Genomic DNA, 27,115 nt, shown 5'->3' on the forward strand with positions numbered 1-27,115 from the left:
GAAGACAGATGACAAAAGACAAATGACAGAAGACAGATGACAGATGAAAGATGACATATGACAGATGACAAATAACAGATGACAGACGGCAAATGACAGATGACAAATGAGGGAAAACAGATGACAGATGACAGACGACCATTGACAGATGACAGATGACAGATGACAGATGACAGAAGACAGATGACAGATGAAAGATGACATATGACAGATGACAGATGAAAGATGACAAATGAAAATTGAGAGATGACAGGTGACAGATGACAGATGACAAATGACAGATGACCGATGATATATGACAGAAGACAGAAGACAAATGGCAAATGAGAGATGACAGGTGACAGTTGCCTGATGGCAGATGATAGATGACAGATGAAAGATGACATATGACAGATGACAGATGACAGATCACAGATGATAGATGATAGATGATTGATGACAGATGATTGATGATAGATCACAGATGATAGATGATAGATGATTGATGACAGATGACAGATGGCAGATGACATATGACATATGACAGAAGGCAGATGACAGATGACAGATGACAGATGACATATGACAGAAGACAGATGACAGATGACAGATGACAAATGACAGATGACGTATGACAGATGGCAAATGAGAGAAGACAGGCGACAGTTGCCTGATGGCAGATGACAGATGACATATGACAGATGACAGATGACAGATGACAGATGACAGATGATAGATGACCATTGACAGATGACAGATGCCAGATGCTAGATGCCAGATGCCAGATGCCAGATGACAGATGACAGATGACACATGACAAATGACAGATGACAGATGACAGATGAAAGATCACAGATGACAGATGACAAATGACAAATGAAAATTGAGAGATGACAGGTGACATATGACAGAAGACAGATGACAGATGACAGATGACAAATGACAGATGACGTATGACAGATGGCAAATGAGAGAAGACAGGCGACAGCTGCCTGATGGCAGATGACAGATAACCATTGACAGATGACATATGACAGATGAAGATGACATATGACACATGACACATGACATATGACAGACGACAGATGACAGACGACAGACGACAGATGACAGATGACACATGACAGATGACAGTTGACAGATGACAGATGACAGATGATAGATGACCATTGACAGATGACAGATGACAGATGCCAGATGACATGTGACAGATGACAGATGAAAAACGACGGATGACAGATGGCAAATGACAGATGACAGATGACATATGACAGATGACAGATGACATGTGACAGAAGACAGAAGACATATGACATATGGCAAATGAGAGAAGACAGGCGACAGCTGCCTGATGGTAGATGACAGATGACATATGAAAGAAGACAGATGACATATGACATATGGCAAGTGAAGGAAGACAGCCGACAGCTGCCTGATGACAGATGATAGATGACCATTGACAGATGACAGATGCCAGATGACATGTGTCAGATGACAGATGAAAAACGACGGATGACTGATGGCAAATGACAGATGACAGATGACATATGACAGATGACAGATGACAAATGAAAATTTAGAGATGACAGTTAACAGATGACATATGACAGCTGACAGATGACAGATAACAAATGAAAATTGAGAGATGACAAGTGACAGATGACAGATCACAGATGACAGAAGACAGGTGACACATCTGTTGGCAGATGGCAGATGACCAATGACAGATGACATATGACAGATTCCGGATGACATGTGACAGATGGCGTATGACATATGACAGATGCCAGCTGACATATGACAGATGACAGATGACATATTACAGATGACAAATGGCGGATGACAGATGGCAAATGATGACCATTGACAGATGACATATGACAGATGACAGATGACATATGACATATGAAACATGACAAATGACAGACGACAGATGACAGATGACATATGACAGAAGACAGGTGACAAATGACAGTTGCCTGATGGCAGATGATAGATGACAGATGAAAGATGACATATGACAGATGACAGATGGCAGATCACAGATGATAGATGATAGATGACAGATGAAAGATGACATATGACAGATGACAGATGACAGATCACAGATGATAGATGATAGATGATTGATGACAGATGATTGATGATAGATCACAGATGATAGATGATAGATGATTGATGACAGATGACAGATGGCAGATGACATATGACATATGACAGAAGGCAGATGACAGATGGCAAATGAGAGATGACAGGCGACAGCTGCCTGATGGCAGATGATAGATGACCATTGACAGATGACAGATGACAGATGACAGATGACACATAACACATGACAGATGACAGATGACAAATGAGAGAACACAGATGACAGATGACAGATCATAGATGATAGATGATAGATGATAGATGACAGATGACAGATGACAGATGACAGATGACATATGACAGAAGGCAGATGACCTATGACAAATGAAAATTGAGAGATGACAGGTGACAGGTGACAGATGACAGATGACAGAAGACAGATGACAGATGACCGATGATATATGACAGAAGACAGATGACAGATGGCAAATGAGAGATGACATATGACAGTAGACAGATGAAATATGACGGATGGAAAATGAGAGAAGACAGGCGACAGCTGCCTGATGGCAGATGATAGATGACCATTGACAGATGACAGATGACAAAAGACAGATGACAGAAGACAGATGACAGATGAAAGATGACATATGACGGATGACAAATGACAGATGACAGATGGCAAATGACAGATGACACTTGACACATGACGTATGACAGATGGCAAATAAAAAATTACAGATGACAGATGACAGATGACAGATGACAGATGACATATGACAGAAGACAGATGAAATATGACGGATGGAAAATGAGAGACGACAGGCGACAGCTGCCTGATGGCAGATGATAGATGACCATTGACAGATGACAGATGACAGATGACAGAAGACAGAAGACAGATGACAGATGAAAGATGACATATGACAGATGACAGATGACAGATGACCAATGACAAATGAAAATTGAGAGATGACAGGTGACAGATGACAGATGACAGATGACAGATGACCGATGATATATGACAGAACACAGATGACAGATGGCAAATGAGAGATGACAGGTGACAGCTGATGATGACAAATGACAGATGACGCTTGACACATGACGTATGACAGATGGCAAATAAAAAATGACAGATGACATATGACAGATGACAGATGACAAATGAAAATCGAGAAATGAAGGTGACAGGTGACATATGGCAGATGACAGATAACAAATGAAAATTGAGAGATGACATGTGAGAGATGACAGACGACATATGACAGATGGCAAATGAGGGAAGACAGGCGACAGCTGCCTGATGGCAGCTGACAGATGACCATTGATAGATGACATATGATAGATGAAGATGACATATGACACATGACAAATGACAGATGACAGATGACAAATGACAGATGACAGATGACAGATGAAAGATCACAGATGACAGATGACGGATGACAAATGACAAATGAAAATTGAGAGATGACAGGTGACAGATGACAGATGACCCATCACAAATGAAAATTGAGCGATGACAGGTGACAGGTGACAGGTGACAGATGACAGATGACAGATGACAGAAGGCAGATGACAGATGACACATGACAGATGACAGATGACAGATGACAGATGACAAATGACAGATGACATATGACAGAAGACAGATGACAGATGACAGATGACAAATGACAGATGACATATGACAGATGAGGATGACATATCACACATGACACATGACATATGACAGACGACAGATGACAGACGACAGACGACAGATGACAGATGACACATAACAGATGACAGATGACAGATGACAGATGACAGATGATAGATGACCATTGACAGATGACAGATGACAGATGCCAGATGCTAGATGCCAGATGCCAGATGCCAGATGACAGATGACAGATGACACATGACAAATGACAGATGACAGATGACAGATGAAAGATCACAGATGACAGATGACAGATGACAAACGACAAATGAAAATTGAGAGATGACAGGTGACAGATGACAGATGACAGATGACAGAAGGCAGATGACAGATGACACATGACAGGTGACAGATGACAGATGACAGATGACAAATGACAGATGACATATGACAGAAGACAGATGACAGATGACAGATGACAAATGACAGATGACGTATGACAGATGGCAAATGAGAGAAGACAGGCGACAGCTGCCTGATGGCAGATGACATATAACCATTGACAGATGACATATGACAGATGAAGATCACATATGACACATGACACATGACATGTGACAGACGACAGATGACAGACGACAGACGACAGATGACAGATGACACATGACAGATGACAGTTGACAGATGACAGATGACAGATGATAGATGACCATTGACAGATGACAGATGACAGATGCCAGATGACATGTGACAGCTGACAGATGAAAAACGACGGATGACAGATGGCAAATGACAGATGACAGATGACATATGACAGATGACAGATGACATGTGACAGAAGACAGAAGACATATGACATATGGCAAATGAGAGAAGACAGGCGACAGCTGCCTGATGGTAGATGACAGATGACATATGAAAGAAGACAGATGATATATGACATATGGCAAGTGAAGGAAGACAGCCGACAGCTGCCTGATGACAGATGATAGATGACCATTGACAGATGACAGACGCCAGATGACATGTGACAGATGACAGATGAAAAACGACGGATGACAGATGGCAAATGACAGATGACAGATGACATATGACAGATGACAGATGACAAATGAAAATTGAGAGATGACAGTTGACAGATGACATATGACAGATGACAGATGACAGATAACAAATGAAAATTGAGAGATGACAAGTGACAGATGACAGATCACAGATGACAGAAGACAGGTGACACATCTGTTGGCAGATGGCAGACGACCAATGACAGATGACATATGACAGATCCCGGATGACATGTGACAGATGGCGTATGACATATGACAGATGCCAGCTGACATATGACAGATGACAGATGACATATTACAGATGACAAATGGCGGATGACAGATGGCAAATGATAGATGACAGATGACATATGACAGGTGACAGATGACAGATGACATATGACAGATGACAGATGACAAATGACAGATGACTGATGACAGATGACAGATGAAAGATGACAGATGACAGATGACAGATGATAGATGACAGATAACAGATGACAGATGACAGATGACAAATGACAGAAGGCAGATGATAGATGAGAGACGACAGATGACAGATAGGAGATGACAGATGACAGAAGACAGATGACTGATGGCAAATGAGAGATGACAGGCGACAGCTGCCTGATGGCAAATGACAGATAACCGATGACATATGACAGATGACAGATGAGGGAAAACAGATGACAGATGACAGACGACCATTGACAGATGACAGATGACAGATGACAGATGACAGAAGACAGATGACAGATGAAAGATGACATATGACAGATGACAGATGAAAGATGACAAATGAAAATTGAGAGATGACAGGTGACAGATGACAGATGACAAATGACAGATGACCGATGATATATGACAGAAGACAGAAGACAAATGGCAAATGAGAGATGACAGGTGACAGTTGCCTGATGGCAGATGATAGATGACAGATGAAAGATGACATATGACAGATGACAGATGACAGATCACAGATGATAGATGATAGATGATTGATGACAGATGATTGATGATAGATCACAGATGATAGATGATAGATGATTGATGACAGATGACAGATGGCAGATGACATATGACATATGACAGAAGGCAGATGACAGATGACAGATGACAGATGACATATGACAGAAGACAGATGACAGATGACAGATGACAAATGACAGATGACGTATGACAGATGGCAAATGAGAGAAGACAGGCGACAGTTGCCTGATGGCAGATGACAGATGACATATGACAGATGACAGATGACAGATGACAGATGACAGATGATAGATGACCATTGACAGATGACAGATGCCAGATGCTAGATGCCAGATGCCAGATGCCAGATGACAGATGACAGATGACACATGACAAATGACAGATGACAGATGACAGATGAAAGATCACAGATGACAGATGACAGATGACAAATGACAAATGAAAATTGAGAGATGACAGGTGACATATGACAGAAGACAGATGACAGATGACAGATGACAAATGACAGATGACGTATGACAGATGGCAAATGAGAGAAGACAGGCGACAGCTGCCTGATGGCAGATGACAGATAACCATTGACAGATGACATATGACAGATGAAGATGACATATGACACATGACACATGACATATGACAGACGACAGATGACAGACGACAGACGACAGATGACAGATGACACATGACAGATGACAGTTGACAGATGACAGATGACAGATGATAGATGACCATTGACAGATGACAGATGACAGATGCCAGATGACATGTGACAGATGACAGATGAAAAACGACGGATGACAGATGGCAAATGACAGATGACAGATGACATATGACAGATGACAGATGACATGTGACAGAAGACAGAAGACATATGACATATGGCAAATGAGAGAAGACAGGCGACAGCTGCCTGATGGTAGATGACAGATGACATATGAAAGAAGACAGATGACATATGACATATGGCAAGTGAAGGAAGACAGCCGACAGCTGCCTGATGACAGATGATAGATGACCATTGACAGATGACAGATGCCAGATGACATGTGACAGATGACAGATGAAAAACGACGGATGACAGATGGCAAATGACAGATGACAGATGACATATGACAGATGACAGATGACAAATGAAAATTTAGAGATGACAGTTAACAGATGACATATGACAGCTGACAGATGACAGATAACAAATGAAAATTGAGAGATGACAAGTGACAGATGACAGATCACAGATGACAGAAGACAGGTGACACATCTGTTGGCAGATGGCAGATGACCAATGACAGATGACATATGACAGATTCCGGATGACATGTGACAGATGGCGTATGACATATGACAGATGCCAGCTGACATATGACAGATGACAGATGACATATTACAGATGACAAATGGCGGATGACAGATGGCAAATGATGACCATTGACAGATGACATATGACAGATGACAGATGACATATGACATATGAAACATGACAAATGACAGACGACAGATGACAGATGACATATGACAGAAGACAGGTGACAAATGACAGTTGCCTGATGGCAGATGATAGATGACAGATGAAAGATGACATATGACAGATGACAGATGACAGATCACAGATGATAGATGATAGATGACAGATGAAAGATGACATATGACAGATGACAGATGACAGATCACAGATGATAGATGATAGATGATTGATGACAGATGATTGATGATAGATCACAGATGATAGATGATAGATGATTGATGACAGATGACAGATGGCAGATGACATATGACATATGACAGAAGGCAGATGACAGATGGCAAATGAGAGATGACAGGCGACAGCTGCCTGATGGCAGATGATAGATGACCATTGACAGATGACAGATGACAGATGACAGATGACACATAACACATGACAGATGACAGATGACAAATGAGAGAACACAGATGACAGATGACAGATCACAGATGATAGATGATAGATGATAGATGACAGATGACAGATGACAGATGACAGATGACATATGACAGAAGGCAGATGACCTATGACAAATGAAAATTGAGAGATGACAGGTGACAGGTGACAGATGACAGATGACAGAAGACAGATGACAGATGACCGATGATATATGACAGAAGACAGATGACAGATGGCAAATGAGAGATGACATATGACAGAAGACAGATGAAATATGACGGATGGAAAATGAGAGAAGACAGGCGACAGCTGCCTGATGGCAGATGATAGATGACCATTGACAGATGACAGATGACAAAAGACAGATGACAGAAGACAGATGACAGATGAAAGATGACATATGACGGATGACAAATGACAGATGACAGATGGCAAATGACAGATGACACTTGACACATGACGTATGACAGATGGCAAATAAAAAATGACAGATGACAGATGACAGATGACAGATGACAGATGACATATGACAGAAGACAAATGAAATATGACGGATGGAAAATGAGAGACGACAGGCGACAGCTGCCTGATGGCAGATGATAGATGACCATTGACTGATGACAGATGACAGATGACAGAAGACAGAAGACAGATGACAGATGAAAGATGACATATGACAGATGACAGATGACCGATGACAAATGAAAATTGAGAGATGACAGGTGACAGATGACAGATGACAGATGACCGATGGTATATGACAGAACACAGATGACAGATGGCAAATGAGAGATGACAGGTGACAGCTGATGATGACAAATGACAGATGACACTTGACACATGACGTATGACAGATGGCAAATAAAAAATGACAGATGACATATGACAGATGACAGATGACAAATGAAAATCGAGAAATGAAGGTGACAGGTGACATATGGCAGATGACAGATAACAAATGAAAATTGAGAGATGACATGTGAGAGATGACAGACGACATATGACAGATGGCAAATGAGGGAAGACAGGCGACAGCTGCCTGATGGCAGCTGACAGATGACCATTGATAGATGACATATGATAGATGAAGATGACATATGACACATGACAAATGACAGATGACAGATGACAAATGACAGATGACAGATGACAGATGAAAGATCACAGATGACAGATGACGGATGACAAATGACAAATGAAAATTGAGAGATGACAGGTGACAGATGACAGATGACCCATCACAAATGAAAATTGAGCGATGACAGGTGACAGGTGACAGGTGACAGATGACAGATGACAGATGACAGAAGGCAGATGACAGATGACACATGACAGATGACAGATGACAGATGACAGATGACAAATGACAGATGACATATGACAGAAGACAGATGACAGATGACAGATGACAAATGACAGATGACATATGACAGATGAGGACGACATATCACACATGACACATGACATATGACAGACGACAGATGACAGACGACAGACGACAGATGACAGATGACACATAACAGATGACAGATGACAGATGACAGATGACAGATGATAGATGACCATTGACAGATGACAGATGACAGATGCCAGATGCTAGATGCCAGATGCCAGATGCCAGATGACAGATGACAGATGACACATGACAAATGACAGATGACAGATGACAGATGAAAGATCACAGATGACAGATGACAGATGAAAAACGACAAATGAAAATTGAGAGATGACAGGTGACAGATGACAGATGACAGATGACAGAAGGCAGATGACAGATGACACATGACAGGTGACAGATGACAGATGACAGATGACAAATGACAGATGACATATGACAGAAGACAGATGACAGATGACAGATGACAAATGACAGATGACGTATGACAGATGGCAAATGAGAGAAGACAGGCGACAGCTGCCTGATGGCAGATGACATATAACCATTGACAGATGACATATGACAGATGAAGATCACATATGACACATGACACATGACATGTGACAGACGACAGATGACAGACGACAGACGACAGATGACAGATGACACATGACAGATGACAGTTGACAGATGACAGATGACAGATGATAGATGACCATTGACAGATGACAGATGACAGATGCCAGATGACATGTGACAGCTGACAGATGAAAAACGACGGATGACAGATGGCAAATGACAGATGACAGATGACATATGACAGATGACAGATGACATGTGACAGAAGACAGAAGACATATGACATATGGCAAATGAGAGAAGACAGGCGACAGCTGCCTGATGGTAGATGACAGATGACATATGAAAGAAGACAGATGATATATGACATATGGCAAGTGAAGGAAGACAGCCGACAGCTGCCTGATGACAGATGATAGATGACCATTGACAGATGACAGACGCCAGATGACATGTGACAGATGACAGATGAAAAACGACGGATGACAGATGGCAAATGACAGATGACAGATGACATATGACAGATGACAAATGAAAATTGAGAGATGACAGTTGACAGATGACATATGACAGATGACAGATGACAGATAACAAATGAAAATTGAGAGATGACAAGTGACAGATGACAGATCACAGATGACAGAAGACAGGTGACACATCTGTTGGCAGATGGCAGACGACCAATGACAGATGACATATGACAGATCCCGGATGACATGTGACAGATGGCGTATGACATATGACAGATGCCAGCTGACATATGACAGATGACAGATGACATTTTACAGATGACAAATGGCGGATGACAGATGGCAAATGATAGATGACAGATGACATATGACAGGTGACAGATGACAGATGACATATGACAGATGACAGATGACAAATGACAGATGACTGATGACAGATGACAGATGAAAGATGACAGATGACAGATGACAGATGATAGATGACAGATAACAGATGACAGATGACAGATGACAAATGACAGAAGGCAGATGATAGATGAGAGACGACAGATGACAGATAGGAGATGACAGATGACAGAAGACAGATGACTGATGGCAAATGAGAGAAGACAGGCGACAGCTGCCTGATGGCAAATGACAGATGACCGATGACATATGACAGATGACAGATGACATATGACATATGAAACATGACAAATGACAGACGACAGATGGCAGATGACATGTGACAGAAGACAGGTGACAAATGACAGAAGACAGATGACAGATGACAGATGACAGATGAGAGATGACAGATAATAGATGACAGATGACAGATGACAGATGACAGATGACAGATGACAGATGACACATGACAGATGACAAATGACAGATGACAGATTTCATATGGCAGATGCAGATGACAAATGAGAGAGCAAAGATGACAGATGGCCAATGGCAGATGACAGATGACAGATTACAGATGACACATGACAGATTACAGATGAGAGATGGCAGATGACAGATGACAGATGACAGAAGACAGATGATAGATGAGAGACGACAGCTGACAGATAGGAAATGACAGATAACAAATTAGAGATGACAGGCGACAGTTGCCAGATGGCGGATGACACGTAATAGATGACAGATGACAAATGACAGATGACAGATGACAGATGACAGATGACAGATGATAGATGACAGGTAACATGTGACAGATGACAGATGACACATGGCATATGAAAAATGACAAATGACAGATGAAAGATGGCATATGACAGATGACAAATGAGGGAAGACAGATGATACATGGCCAATGGCAGATGATATATGACAGAAGACAGATGACAGATGGCAAATGAGAGATAACAGGCGATAGCTGCCTGATGGCAGATGATAGATGACCATTAACAGATGACAGATGCCAGATGACATGTGACAGATGACATATGACACATGACAAATGACAGATGACTGATGACAGATGATATATGACAGAAGACAAATGACAGATGGCAAATGAGAGACGACAGATGACAAATGACAGATGACAGATGACAGATGACAGATGACAAATGACAGAAGACAGATGGCAGATGACAGATGAGAGATGAGAGATGACAGATAATAAATGACAGATGACAGATGACAGATGACAGATGACAGATGACAGATGCCAGATGACAAATGACAGATTACAGGTGACACATGAAAGATTTCAGATGACTGATGACAGATGACAGATGACGGATGACAGATGACAGATGACAGATGACAGATGACAGATGACAGATGACAGATGACAGATAACAGATGACAGATGACAGATGACAAATGACAGATGACAGATGATAGATGAGAGACGACAGATGCCAGATAGGAGATGACAGATGACAAATTAGAGATGACAGGCGACAGCTGCCAGATGGCAGATAATAGATGACCATTGACAGATGACAAATGACAGATGCCAGATGACATGTGACAGATGACAGACGACAGATGACAGATGACACATGACAGATCAGAGATGACAGGTGACACATGACAGAAGACAGATCACAGATGACAGATGACAGATGAAAGATGACAGATGACATATAACAGAAGACAGATGACATGTGACAGATGACAGATGGTATATGACAGATGACAAATGACAGATGACAGATGGCAAATGACATACGACAAATGAGAGAAAACAGATGACAGATGACATATGACAGAAGACAGATGGCAGATGACAGATGACAGATGACACATGACAGATGACAGATGACAGATGACAGATGACAGATGACAGATGACAGATGACAGATGGCCAATGACAGATGACAAAGGAGAGAGCACATATGACAGATGGCCAATGGCAGATGACAGATGACATATGACAGAAGACAGATGACTGATGGCAAATGAGAGATGACAGGCGACAGCTGCCTGGTGGCAGATGACAGACGACCATTGACAGACAACATATGACAGATGACAGATGACATGTGACAGATGACAGATGGTATATGAAAGATGACAAATGACAGATGACAGATGGCAAATGACATACGACAAATGAGAGAAAACAGATGACAGATGACATACGACAGAAGACAGATGGCAGATGACAGATGACGGATGACAGATGACAGATGAGATATGGCAGATGACAGATGACAGATGACAGATGGCAAATAACAGATGACAAATGAGCGAGCACAGATGACAGATGGCCAATGGCAGATGACAGATGACAGATGACAGATGACAGATGACAGAAGACATATGACTGATGGCAAATGACAGATGACAGGCGACAGCTGCCTGATGGCAGATGACAAATGACAGATGACTGATGACAGACGATAGCTCACAGATGACATATGACACATGACAAATGACAGATGACAGATGACAGACGATAGCTCACAGATGACAGATGACAAATGACATGACAGATGACACATGACAGATGACATATGACAGAAGACAGATGACAGATGACAGATGACAGTTGACAGACGATAGCTGACAGATCACAGATGACAAATGACAGATGACACATGACAGATGGCCAATGGCAAATGACATACGATAAATGAGAGAAAACAGATGGCAGATGACAGTTGACATATGACAGAAGACAGATGGCAGATGACAGATGACAGATGATAATGACAGATGACAGATGACAGATGACAGATAAGAGATGACAGATGACAGATGACAGATGACAGAAAACAGATGACAGATGACAGATGGCAAATGACAGATGACAAATGAGAGAGCACAGATGACAGATGGCCAATGGCAGATCACAGATGACAGATGACAGATGACAGAAGACAAATGACTGATGGCAAATGAGAGATGACAGGCGACAGCTGCCTGATGGCAGATGACAAATGACCATTGATAGATGACATATGACAAATGACAGATGACAGATGACAGATGACAGACGATAGCTCACAGATGACAGATGACAAATGACATGACAGATGACACATGACAGATGACAGACGATAGCTCACAGTTGACAGATGACAGACGATAGCTGACAGATGACAGATGACAAATGACAGATGACACATGACAGATCAGAGATGACAAGTGACACATGACAGAAGACAGATCACAGATGACAGATGACAGATGACAGATGACATATAACAGAAGACAGATGACATGTGACAGATGACAGATGGTATATGACAGATGACAAATGACAGATGACAGATGGCAAATGACATACGACAAATGAGAGAAAACAGATGACAGATGGCAGATGACAGATGACAGATGACACATGACAGATGACAGATGACAGATGACAGATGACAGATGACAGATGACAGATGACAGATGACAGATGACAGATGACAGATGACAGATGGCCAATGACAGATGACAAAGGAGAGAGCACAGATGACAGATGGCCAATGGCAGATGACAGATGACATATGACAGAAGACAGATGACTGATGGCAAATGAGAGATGACAGGCGACAGCTGCCTGGTGGCAGATGACAGACGACCATTGACAGATAACATATGGCAGATGACAGATGACATGTGACAGATGACAGATGGTATATGAAAGATGACAAATGACAGATGACAGATGGCAAATGACATACGACAAATGAGAGAAAACAGATGACAGATGACATACGACAGAAGACAGATGGCAGATGACAGATGACGGATGACAGATGACAGATGAGAGATGGCAGATGACAGATGACAGATGACAGTTGACAGACGATAGCTGACAGATCACAGATGACAAATGACAGATGACACATGACAGATGGCCAATGGCAAATGACATACGATAAATGAGAGAAAACAGATGGCAGATGACAGTTGACATATGACAGATGACAGATGACAGATGACAGACGATAGCTCACAGATGACAGATGACAAATGACATGACAGATGACATATGACAGGTAACAGATGACGGATGACAGATGACAGATGACAGATGACAGATGACAAATGAGAGAGCACAGATGACAGATGGCCAATGGCAGATCACAGATGACAGATGACAGATGACAGAAGACAAATGACTGATGGCAAATGAGAGATGACAGGCGACAGCTGCCTGATGGCAGATGACAAATGACCATTGATAGATGACATATGACAAATGACAGATGACAGATGACAGATGACAGACGATAGCTCACAGATGACAGATGACAAATGACATGACAGATGACACATGACAGATGACAGACGATAGCTCACAGTTGACAGATGACAGACGATAGCTGACAGATGACAGATGACAAATGACAGATGACACATGACAGATCAGAGATGACAAGTGACACATGACAGAAGACAGATCACAGATGACAGATGACAGATGACAGATGACATATAACAGAAGACAGATGACATGTGACAGATGACAGATGGCAGATGACAGATGACAGATGATAGATGACAGATGACAGATGACAGATGACAGATAAGAGATGACAGATGACAGATGACAGATGACAGAAAACAGATGACAGATGACAGATGGCAAATGACAGATGACAAATGAGAGAGCACAGATGACAGATGGCCAATGGCAGATCACAGATGACAGATGACAGATGACAGAAGACAAATGACTGATGGCAAATGAGAGATGACAGGCGACAGCTGCCTGATGGCAGATGACAAATGACCATTGATAGATGACATATGACAAATGACAGATGACAGATGACAGATGACAGACGATAGCTCACAGATGACAGATGACAAATGACATGACAGATGACACATGACAGATGACAGACGATAGCTCACAGTTGACAGATGACAGACGATAGCTGACAGATGACAGATGACAAATGACAGATGACACATGACAGATCAGAGATGACAAGTGACACATGACAGAAGACAGATCACAGATGACAGATGACAGATGACAGATGACATATAACAGAAGACAGATGACATGTGACAGATGACAGATGGTATATGACAGATGACAAATGACAGATGACAGATGGCAAATGACATACGACAAATGAGAGAAAACAGATGACAGATGGCAGATGACAGATGACAGATGACACATGACAGATGACAGATGACAGATGACAGATGACAGATGACAGATGACAGATGACAGATGACAGATGACAGATGACAGATGACAGATGACAGATGGCCAATGACAGATGACAAAGGAGAGAGCACAGATGACAGATGGCCAATGGCAGATGACAGATGACATATGACAGAAGACAGATGACTGATGGCAAATGAGAGATGACAGGCGACAGCTGCCTGGTGGCAGATGACAGACGACCATTGACAGATAACATATGGCAGATGACAGATGACATGTGACAGATGACAGATGGTATATGAAAGATGACAAATGACAGATGACAGATGGCAAATGACATACGACAAATGAGAGAAAACAGATGACAGATGACATACGACAGAAGACAGATGGCAGATGACAGATGACGGATGACAGATGACAGATGAGAGATGGCAGATGACAGATGACAGATGACAGTTGACAGACGATAGCTGACAGATCACAGATGACAAATGACAGATGACACATGACAGATGGCCAATGGCAAATGACATACGATAAATGAGAGAAAACAGATGGCAGATGACAGTTGACATATGACAGATGACAGATGACAGATGACAGACGATAGCTCACAGATGACAGATGACAAATGACATGACAGATGACATATGACAGGTAACAGATGACGGATGACAGATGACAGATGACAGATGACAGATGACAGAAGACAGATGATAGATGAGAGACGACAGATGCCAGATAGGAGATGACAGATGACAAATTAGAGATGACAGGCGACAGCTGCCTGATGGCAGATAATAGATGACCATTGACAGATGACAAATGACAGATGCCAGATGACATGTGACAGATGACAGACGACAGATGATGGATGACACATGACAGATCAGAGATGACAGGTGACACATGACAGAAGACAGATCACAGATGACAGATGACAGATGACAGATGACATATAACAGAAGACAGATGACATGTGACAGATGACAGATGGTATATGACAGATGACAAATGACAGATGACAGATGGCAAATGACATACGACAAATGAGAGAAAACAGATGACAGATGGCAGATGACAGATGACAGATGACACATGACAGATGACAGATGACAGATGACAGATGACAGATGACAGATGACAGATGACAGATGACAGATGACAGATGACAGATGGCCAATGACAGATGACAAAGGAGAGAGCACAGATGACAGATGGCCAATGGCAGATGACAGATGACATATGACAGAAGACAGATGACTGATGGCAAATGAGAGATGACAGGCGACAGCTGCCTGGTGGCAGATGACAGACGACCATTGACAGATAACATATGGCAGATGACAGATGACATGTGACAGATGACAGATGGTATATGAAAGATGACAAATGACAGATGACAGATGGCAAATGACATACGACAAATGAGAGAAAACAGATGACAGATGACATACGACAGAAGACAGATGGCAGATGACAGATGACGGATGACAGATGACAGATGAGAGATGGCAGATGACAGATGACAGATGACAGATGGCAAATGACAGATGACTAATGAGAGAGCACAGATGACAGATGGCCAATGGCAGATGACAGATGACAGATGACAGATGACAGATGACAGATGACAGAAGACAAATGACTGATGGCAAATGACAGATGACAGGCGACAGCTGCCTGATGGCAGATGACAAATGACAGATGACAGATGACAGACGATAGCTCACAGATGACATATGACACATGACAAATGACAGATGACAGATGACAGACGATAGCTCACAGATGACAAATGACATGACAGATGACACATGACAGATGACAGATGACAGAAGACAGATGACAGATGACAGATGACAGTTGACAGACGATAGCTGACAGATCACAGATGACAAATGACAGATGACACATGACAGATGGCCAATGGCAAATGACATACGACAAATGAGAGAAAACAGATGGCAAATGACAGCTGACATATGACAGAAGACAGATGGCAGATGACAGATGACAGATGATAGATGACAGATGACAGATGACAGATGACAGATGACAGATAAGAGATGACAGATGACAGATGACAGATGACAGATGACAGATGACAGATGGCAAATGACAGATGACAATTGAGAGAGCACAGATGACAAATGGTCAATGGCAGATCACAGATGACAGATGACAGATGACAGAAGACAGATGACTGATGGCAAATGAGAGATGACAGGCGACAGCTGCCTGATGGCAGATGACAAATGACCATTGATAGATGACATATGACAAATGACAGATGACATATGACACATGACAAATGACAGATGACAGATGACAGACGATAGCTCACAGATGACAGATGACAAATGACATGACAGATGACACATGACAGATGACAGACGATAGCTCACAGTTGACAGATGACAGACGATAGCTGACAGATGACAGATGACAAATGACAGATGACACATGACAGATCAGAGATGACAGGTGACACATGACAGATCAGAGATGACAGGTGACACATGACAGAAGACAGATGACAGATGACAGACGATAGCTCACAGATGACAGATGACAAATGACATGACAGATGACATATGACAGGTAACAGATGACGGATGACAGATAACAGATGACAGATGACACATGACAGATCAGAGATGACAGGTGACAAATGACAGAAGACAGATCACAGATGACAGATGACAGATGACATATAACAGAAGACAGATAACATGTGACAGATGACAGATGGAATATGACAGATGACAAATGACAGATGACAGATGGCAAATGACATACGAAAAATGAAACAAAACAGATGACAGATGACAGATGATATATGACAGAAGACAGATGGCAGATGACAGATGACAGATGACAGATGACAGATGACAGATGACAGATGACAGATGACAGATGACAGATGGCAGATGACAGATGACAGATGGCAGACGACAGATGACAGATTACAGATGACAGATGACAGATGACAGATGACAGATGACAAATGGCAAATGAAATATGACAAATGAGAGAGCACAGATGACATATGGCCAATGGCAGATGACAGATGACAGATGACAGATGGCAAATGACAGATGACAAAGGAGAGAGCACAGATGACAGATGGCCAATGGCAGATGACAGATGACAGATGATAGATGACAGATAACATGTGACAGATGACAGATGACAGATGGCATATGACAAATGACATATGACAGGTGACAGATGACAGATGATAGATGACAAATGACAGATGACAATGACACATTACAGATGACAGATTTCAGATGACAAATGACAGATGACACATGACAGATAAAAGAAGACTGATGACATATGACAAATGACAGATGACACATGACAGATAACAGAAGACAGATGACAGATGACAGATGACAGATGTCAAATGACGGATGACAGATGGCAAATAACAGATGACAGATGACATATGACAGAAGACAGATGACAGATGACAGATGACAGTTGACAGACGATAGCTGACAGATCACAGATGACAAATGACAGATGACACATGACAGATGGCCAATGGCAAATGACATACGACAAATGAGAGAAAACAGATGGCAGATGACAGTTGACATATGACAGAAGACAGATGGCAGATGACAGATGACAGATGATAGATGACAGATGACAGATGACAGATGACAGATGACAGATGACAGATAAGAGATGACAGATGACAGATGACAGATGACAGAAAACAGATGACAGATGACAGATGGCAAATGACAGATGACAAATGAGAGAGCACAGATGACAGATGGCCAATGGCAGATCACAGATGACAGATGACAGATGACAGAAGACAAATGACTGATGGCAAATGAGAGATGACAGGCGACAGCTGCCTGATGGCAGATGACAAATGACCATTGATAGATGACATATGACAAATGACAGATGACAGATGACAGATGACAGACGATAGCTCACAGATGACAGATGACAAATGACATGACAGATGACACATGACAGATGACAGACGATAGCTCACAGTTGACAGATGACAGACGATAGCTGACAGATGACAGATGACAAGTGACAGATGACACATGACAGATCAGAGATGACAAGTGACACATGACAGAAGACAGATCACAGATGACAAATGACAGATGACAGATGACAGATGACAGACGATAGCTCACAGATGACAGATGACAAATGACATGACAGATGACATATGACAGGTAACAGATGACGGATGACAGATGACAGATGACAGATGACAGATGACAGATGACAGATGATAGATGAGAGACGACAGATGCCAGATAGGAGATGACAGATGACAAATTAGAGATGACAGGCGACAGCTGCCTGATGGCAGATAATAGATGACCATTGACAGATGACAAATGACAGATGCCAGATGACATGTGACAGATGACAGACGACAGATGACAGATGACACATGACAGATCAGAGATGACAGGTGACACATGACAGAAGACAGATCACAGATGACAGATGACAGATGACAGATGACAGATGACAGATGACATATAACAGAAGACAGATGACATGTGACAGATGACAGATGGTATATGACAGATGACAAATGACAGATGACAGATGGCAAATGACATACGACAAATGAGAGAAAACAGATGACAGATGGCAGATGACAGATGACACATGACACATGACAGATGACAGATGACAGATGACAGATGACAGATGACAGATGACAGATGACAGATGACAGATGACAGATGACAGATGACAGATGGCCAATGACAGATGACAAAGGAGAGAGCACAGATGACAGATGGCCAATGGCAGATGACAGATGACATATGACAGAAGACAGATGACTGATGGCAAATGAGAGATGACAGGCGACAGCTGCCTGGTGGCAGATGACAGGCGACAAATGCCAGATGGCGGATGACACGTAATAAATGACAGATGACACTTGACAGATGACAGATGACAGATGATAGATGACAGATAACATGTGACAGATGACAGATGACAGATGACAGATGACAGATGACAGATGACAGATGACAGATGACAGATGACAGATGACAGAGGACAGATGATAGCTGATAGATGACAGATGACATGTGACAGATGACAGATGACATATGACAGAATACAAATGACGGATGACAGATGGAAAATGACAGATGACAGATGACAGATGACAGGTGACAGATGTCACATGACAAATGACAGATAACAGATGACAGATGACTGATGACAGATGACAGATGATAGCTGATAGATGACAGATGACATGTGACAGATGACAGATGACATATGACGGATTACAAATGACGGATGACAGATGGAAAATGACAGATGACAGATGACAGATGACAGGTGACAGATGTCACATGACAAATAACAGATAACAGATGACAGATGACTGATGACAGATGACAGATGACAAATGACAGATGACTGATGACAGATGACAGATGACAGATGACAGATGTCAGATAACAGATGACAGGTGACAAATGACAGAAGACATATGACAGATGACAGATGATAGATGACAGATGACAGATGACAGATGATAGGTGACAGATGACAGATGGCAAATGACAGATGACAGATTACAGATGACAAATGATAGATGACATATGAAATATGACAGATGACTGATGACAGATGACAGATGACAGATGACAGATGACAGATAACAGATGACAGGTGACAATTGACAGAAGACATATGACAGATGACAGATGACAGATGACAGATGACAGATGACACATGACAGATAAAAGAAGACTGATGACATATGACAAATGACAGATGACACATGACAGATAACAGAAGACAGATGACAGATGACAGATGACAGATGTCAAATGACGGATGACAGATGGCAAATAACAGATGACAGATGACATATGACAGAAGACAGATGACAGATGACAGATGACAGTTGACAGACGATAGCTGACAGATCACAGATGACAAATGACAGATGACACATGACAGATGGCCAATGGCAAATGACATACGACAAATGAGAGAAAACAGATGGCAGATGACAGTTGACATATGACAGAAGACAGATGGCAGATGACAGATGACAGATGATAGATGACAGATGACAGATGACAGATGACAGATGACAGATGACAGATAAGAGATGACAGATGACAGATGACAGATGACAGAAAACAGATGACAGATGACAGATGGCAAATGACAGATGACAAATGAGAGAGCACAGATGACAGATGGCCAATGGCAGATCACAGATGACAGATGACAGATGACAGAAGACAAATGACTGATGGCAAATGAGAGATGACAGGCGACAGCTGCCTGATGGCAGATGACAAATGACCATTGATAGATGACATATGACAAATGACAGATGACAGATGACAGATGACAGACGATAGCTCACAGATGACAGATGACAAATGACATGACAGATGACACATGACAGATGACAGACGATAGCTCACAGTTGACAGATGACAGACGATAGCTGACAGATGACAGATGACAAGTGACAGATGACACATGACAGATCAGAGATGACAAGTGACACATGACAGAAGACAGATCACAGATGACAAATGACAGATGACAGATGACAGATGACAGACGATAGCTCACAGATGACAGATGACAAATGACATGACAGATGACATATGACAGGTAACAGATGACGGATGACAGATGACAGATGACAGATGACAGATGACAGATGACAGATGATAGATGAGAGACGACAGATGCCAGATAGGAGATGACAGATGACAAATTAGAGATGACAGGCGACAGCTGCCTGATGGCAGATAATAGATGACCATTGACAGATGACAAATGACAGATGCCAGATGACATGTGACAGATGACAGACGACAGATGACAGATGACACATGACAGATCAGAGATGACAGGTGACACATGACAGAAGACAGATCACAGATGACAGATGACAGATGACAGATGACAGATGACAGATGACATATAACAGAAGACAGATGACATGTGACAGATGACAGATGGTATATGACAGATGACAAATGACAGATGACAGATGGCAAATGACATACGACAAATGAGAGAAAACAGATGACAGATGGCAGATGACAGATGACACATGACACATGACAGATGACAGATGACAGATGACAGATGACAGATGACAGATGACAGATGACAGATGACAGATGACAGATGACAGATGACAGATGGCCAATGACAGATGACAAAGGAGAGAGCACAGATGACAGATGGCCAATGGCAGATGACAGATGACATATGACAGAAGACAGATGACTGATGGCAAATGAGAGATGACAGGCGACAGCTGCCTGGTGGCAGATGACAGGCGACAAATGCCAGATGGCGGATGACACGTAATAAATGACAGATGACACTTGACAGATGACAGATGACAGATGATAGATGACAGATAACATGTGACAGATGACAGATGACAGATGACAGATGACAGATGACAGATGACAGATGACAGATGACAGATGACAGATGACAGAGGACAGATGATAGCTGATAGATGACAGATGACATGTGACAGATGACAGATGACATATGACAGAATACAAATGACGGATGACAGATGGAAAATGACAGATGACAGATGACAGATGACAGGTGACAGATGTCACATGACAAATGACAGATAACAGATGACAGATGACTGATGACAGATGACAGATGATAGCTGATAGATGACAGATGACATGTGACAGATGACAGATGACATATGACGGATTACAAATGACGGATGACAGATGGAAAATGACAGATGACAGATGACGGATGACAGGTGACAGATGTCACATGACAAATAACAGATAACAGATGACAGATGACTGATGACAGATGACAGATGACAAATGACAGATGACTGATGACAGATGACAGATGACAGATGACAGATGTCAGATAACAGATGACAGGTGACAAATGACAGAAGACATATGACAGATGACAGATGATAGATGACAGATGACAGATGACAGATGATAGGTGACAGATGACAGATGGCAAATGACAGATGACAGATTACAGATGACAAATGATAGATGACATATGAAATATGACAGATGACTGATGACAGATGACAGATGACAGATGACAGATGACAGATAACAGATGACAGGTGACAATTGACAGAAGACATATGACAGATGACAGATGACAGATGACAGATGGCAGATGACAGATGATAGGTGACAGATGACAGATGGCAAATGACAGATGACATATGACAGATGACAGATGACATGTGACAGATGACAGATGACATATGACAGAATACAAATGGCGGATGACAGATGGAAAATGACAGATGACAGATGACAGATGACAGGTGACAGATAACAGATGACAGGTGACAAATGACAGAAGACATATGACAGATGACAGATGATGGATGACAGATGGCAGATGACAGATGATAGGTGACAGATGACAGATGGCAAATGACAGATGACATATGACAGATGACAGATGACATGTGACAGATGACAGATGACATATGACAGAATACAAATGACGGATGACAGATGGAAAATGACAGATGACAGGTGACAGATGTCAAATGACAAATGACAGATAACAGATGACAGATGACTGATGACAGATGACAAATGACAGATAACAGATGACAGATGACTGATGAGAGATGACAGATGACAGATGACAGATGACAGTTGACAGATGACAGATGACAGATGGCAGATGACAGATGACAGATGACAGATGACAGATGACAGATGACAGATGACAGATGACAGATGACAGATGACATATAACAGAAGACAGATGACATGTGACAGATGACAGATGGTATATGACAGATGACAAATGACAGATGACAGATGGCAAATGACATACGACAAATGAGAGAAAACAGATGACAGATGGCAGATGACAGATGACAGATGACACATGACAGATGACAGATGACAGATGACAGATGACAGATGACAGATGACAGATGACAGATGACAGATGACAGATGACAGATGACAGATGACAGATGACAGATGGCCAATGACAGATGACAAAGGAGAGAGCACAGATGACAGATGGCCAATGGCAGATGACAGATGACATATGACAGAAGACAGATGACTGATGGCAAATGAGAGATGACAGGCGACAGCTGCCTGGTGGCAGATGACAGGCGACAAATGCCAGATGGCGGATGACACGTAATAAATGACAGATGACACTTGACAGATGACAGATGACAGATGATAGATGACAGATAACATGTGACAGATGACAGATGACAGATGACAGATGACAGATGACAGATGACAGATGACAGAGGACAGATGATAGCTGATAGATGACAGATGACATGTGACAGATGACAGATGACATATGACAGAATACAAATGACGGATGACAGATGGAAAATGACAGATGACAGATGACAGATGACAGGTGACAGATGTCACATGACAAATGACAGATAACAGATGACAGATGACTGATGACAGATGACAGATGATAGCTGATAGATGACAGATGACATGTGACAGATGACAGATGACATATGACGGATTACAAATGACGGATGACAGATGGAAAATGACAGATGACAGATGACAGATGACAGGTGACAGATGTCACATGACAAATGACAGATAACAGATGACAGATGACTGATGACAGATGACAGATGACAAATGACAGATGACTGATGACAGATGACAGATGACAGATGACAGATGTCAGATAACAGATGACAGGTGACAAATGACAGAAGACATATGACAGATGACAGATGATAGATGACAGATGACAGATGACAGATGATAGGTGACAGATGACAGATGGCAAATGACAGATGACAGATTACAGATGACAAATGATAGATGACATATGAAATATGACAGATGACTGATGACAGATGACAGATGACAGATGACAGATGACAGATAACAGATGACAGGTGACAATTGACAGAAGACATATGACAGATGACAGATGACAGATGACAGATGGCAGATGACAGATGATAGGTGACAGATGACAGATGGCAAATGACAGATGACATATGACAGATGACATATGACATGTGACAGATGACAGATGACATATGACAGAATACAAATGGCGGATGACAGATGGAAAATGACAGATGACAGATGACAGATGACAGGTGACAGATAACAGATGACAGGTGACAAATGACAGAAGACATATGACAGATGACAGATGATGGATGACAGATGGCAGATGACAGATGATAGGTGACAGATGACAGATGGCAAATGACAGATGACATATGACAGATGACAGATGACATGTGACAGATGACAGATGACATATGACAGAATACAAATGACGGATGACAGATGGAAAATGACAGATGACAGGTGACAGATGTCAAATGACAAATGACAGATAACAGATGACAGATGACTGATGACAGATGACAAATGACAGATAACAGATGACAGATGACTGATGAGAGATGACAGATGACAGATGACAGATGACAGTTGACAGATGACAGATGATAGATGGCAGATGACAGATGACAGATGACAGATGACAGATGACAGATGACAGATGACAGATGACAGATGACAGATGATAGGTGACAGATGACAGATGACACATGACAGATGACAGATGACAGATGCCACATGACAGATGACAGACGACAGATTACAAATGACAGAAGACAGAAGACAGATGACAGATGACAGATGACAGAAGACAGATGACAGGTGACAAATGACAGGGGACAGATGACAGATGACAGATGACTAATGACAGATGACAGGTGACAAATGACAGAAGACATATGACAGAAGACAGATGAAAGATGACAGATGACAAATGACAGAGGACAGATGGCAGATGACAGATGACAGATGACAGATGACAGATGACAAATGACAGAAGACAGATGACAGATGACAGATGACAGATGACAGATGACAGATGACAGATGACAGATGACAGATGACAGATGACGGATGACAGATGACAGATGACAGATGACAGATGACAGATGACAGATGACAGTTGACAGACGATAGCTGACAGATCACAGATGACAAATGACAGATGACACATGACAGATGGCCAATGGCAAATGACATACGACAAATGAGAGAAAACAGATGGCAAATGACAGTTGACATATGACAGAAGACAGATGGCAGATGACAGATGACAGATGATAGATGACAGATGACAGATGACAGATGACAGATGACAGATAAGAGATGACAGATAACAGATGACAGATGACAGATGACAGATGACAGATGACAGATGACAGATGACAGATGGCAAATGACAGATGACAATTGAGAGAGCACAGATGACAGATGGCCAATGGCAGATCACAGATGACAGATGACAGATGACAGAAGACAGATGACTGATGGCAAATGAGAGATGACAGGCGACAGCTGCCTGATGGCAGATGACAAATGACCATTGATAGATGA

This window comes from Condylostylus longicornis, unplaced genomic scaffold, assembly GCF_029603195.1.
Source record: "Condylostylus longicornis isolate FDR11 unplaced genomic scaffold, ASM2960319v2 ptg000220l, whole genome shotgun sequence".
NCBI classification, from domain to species: domain Eukaryota; kingdom Metazoa; phylum Arthropoda; class Insecta; order Diptera; family Dolichopodidae; genus Condylostylus; species Condylostylus longicornis.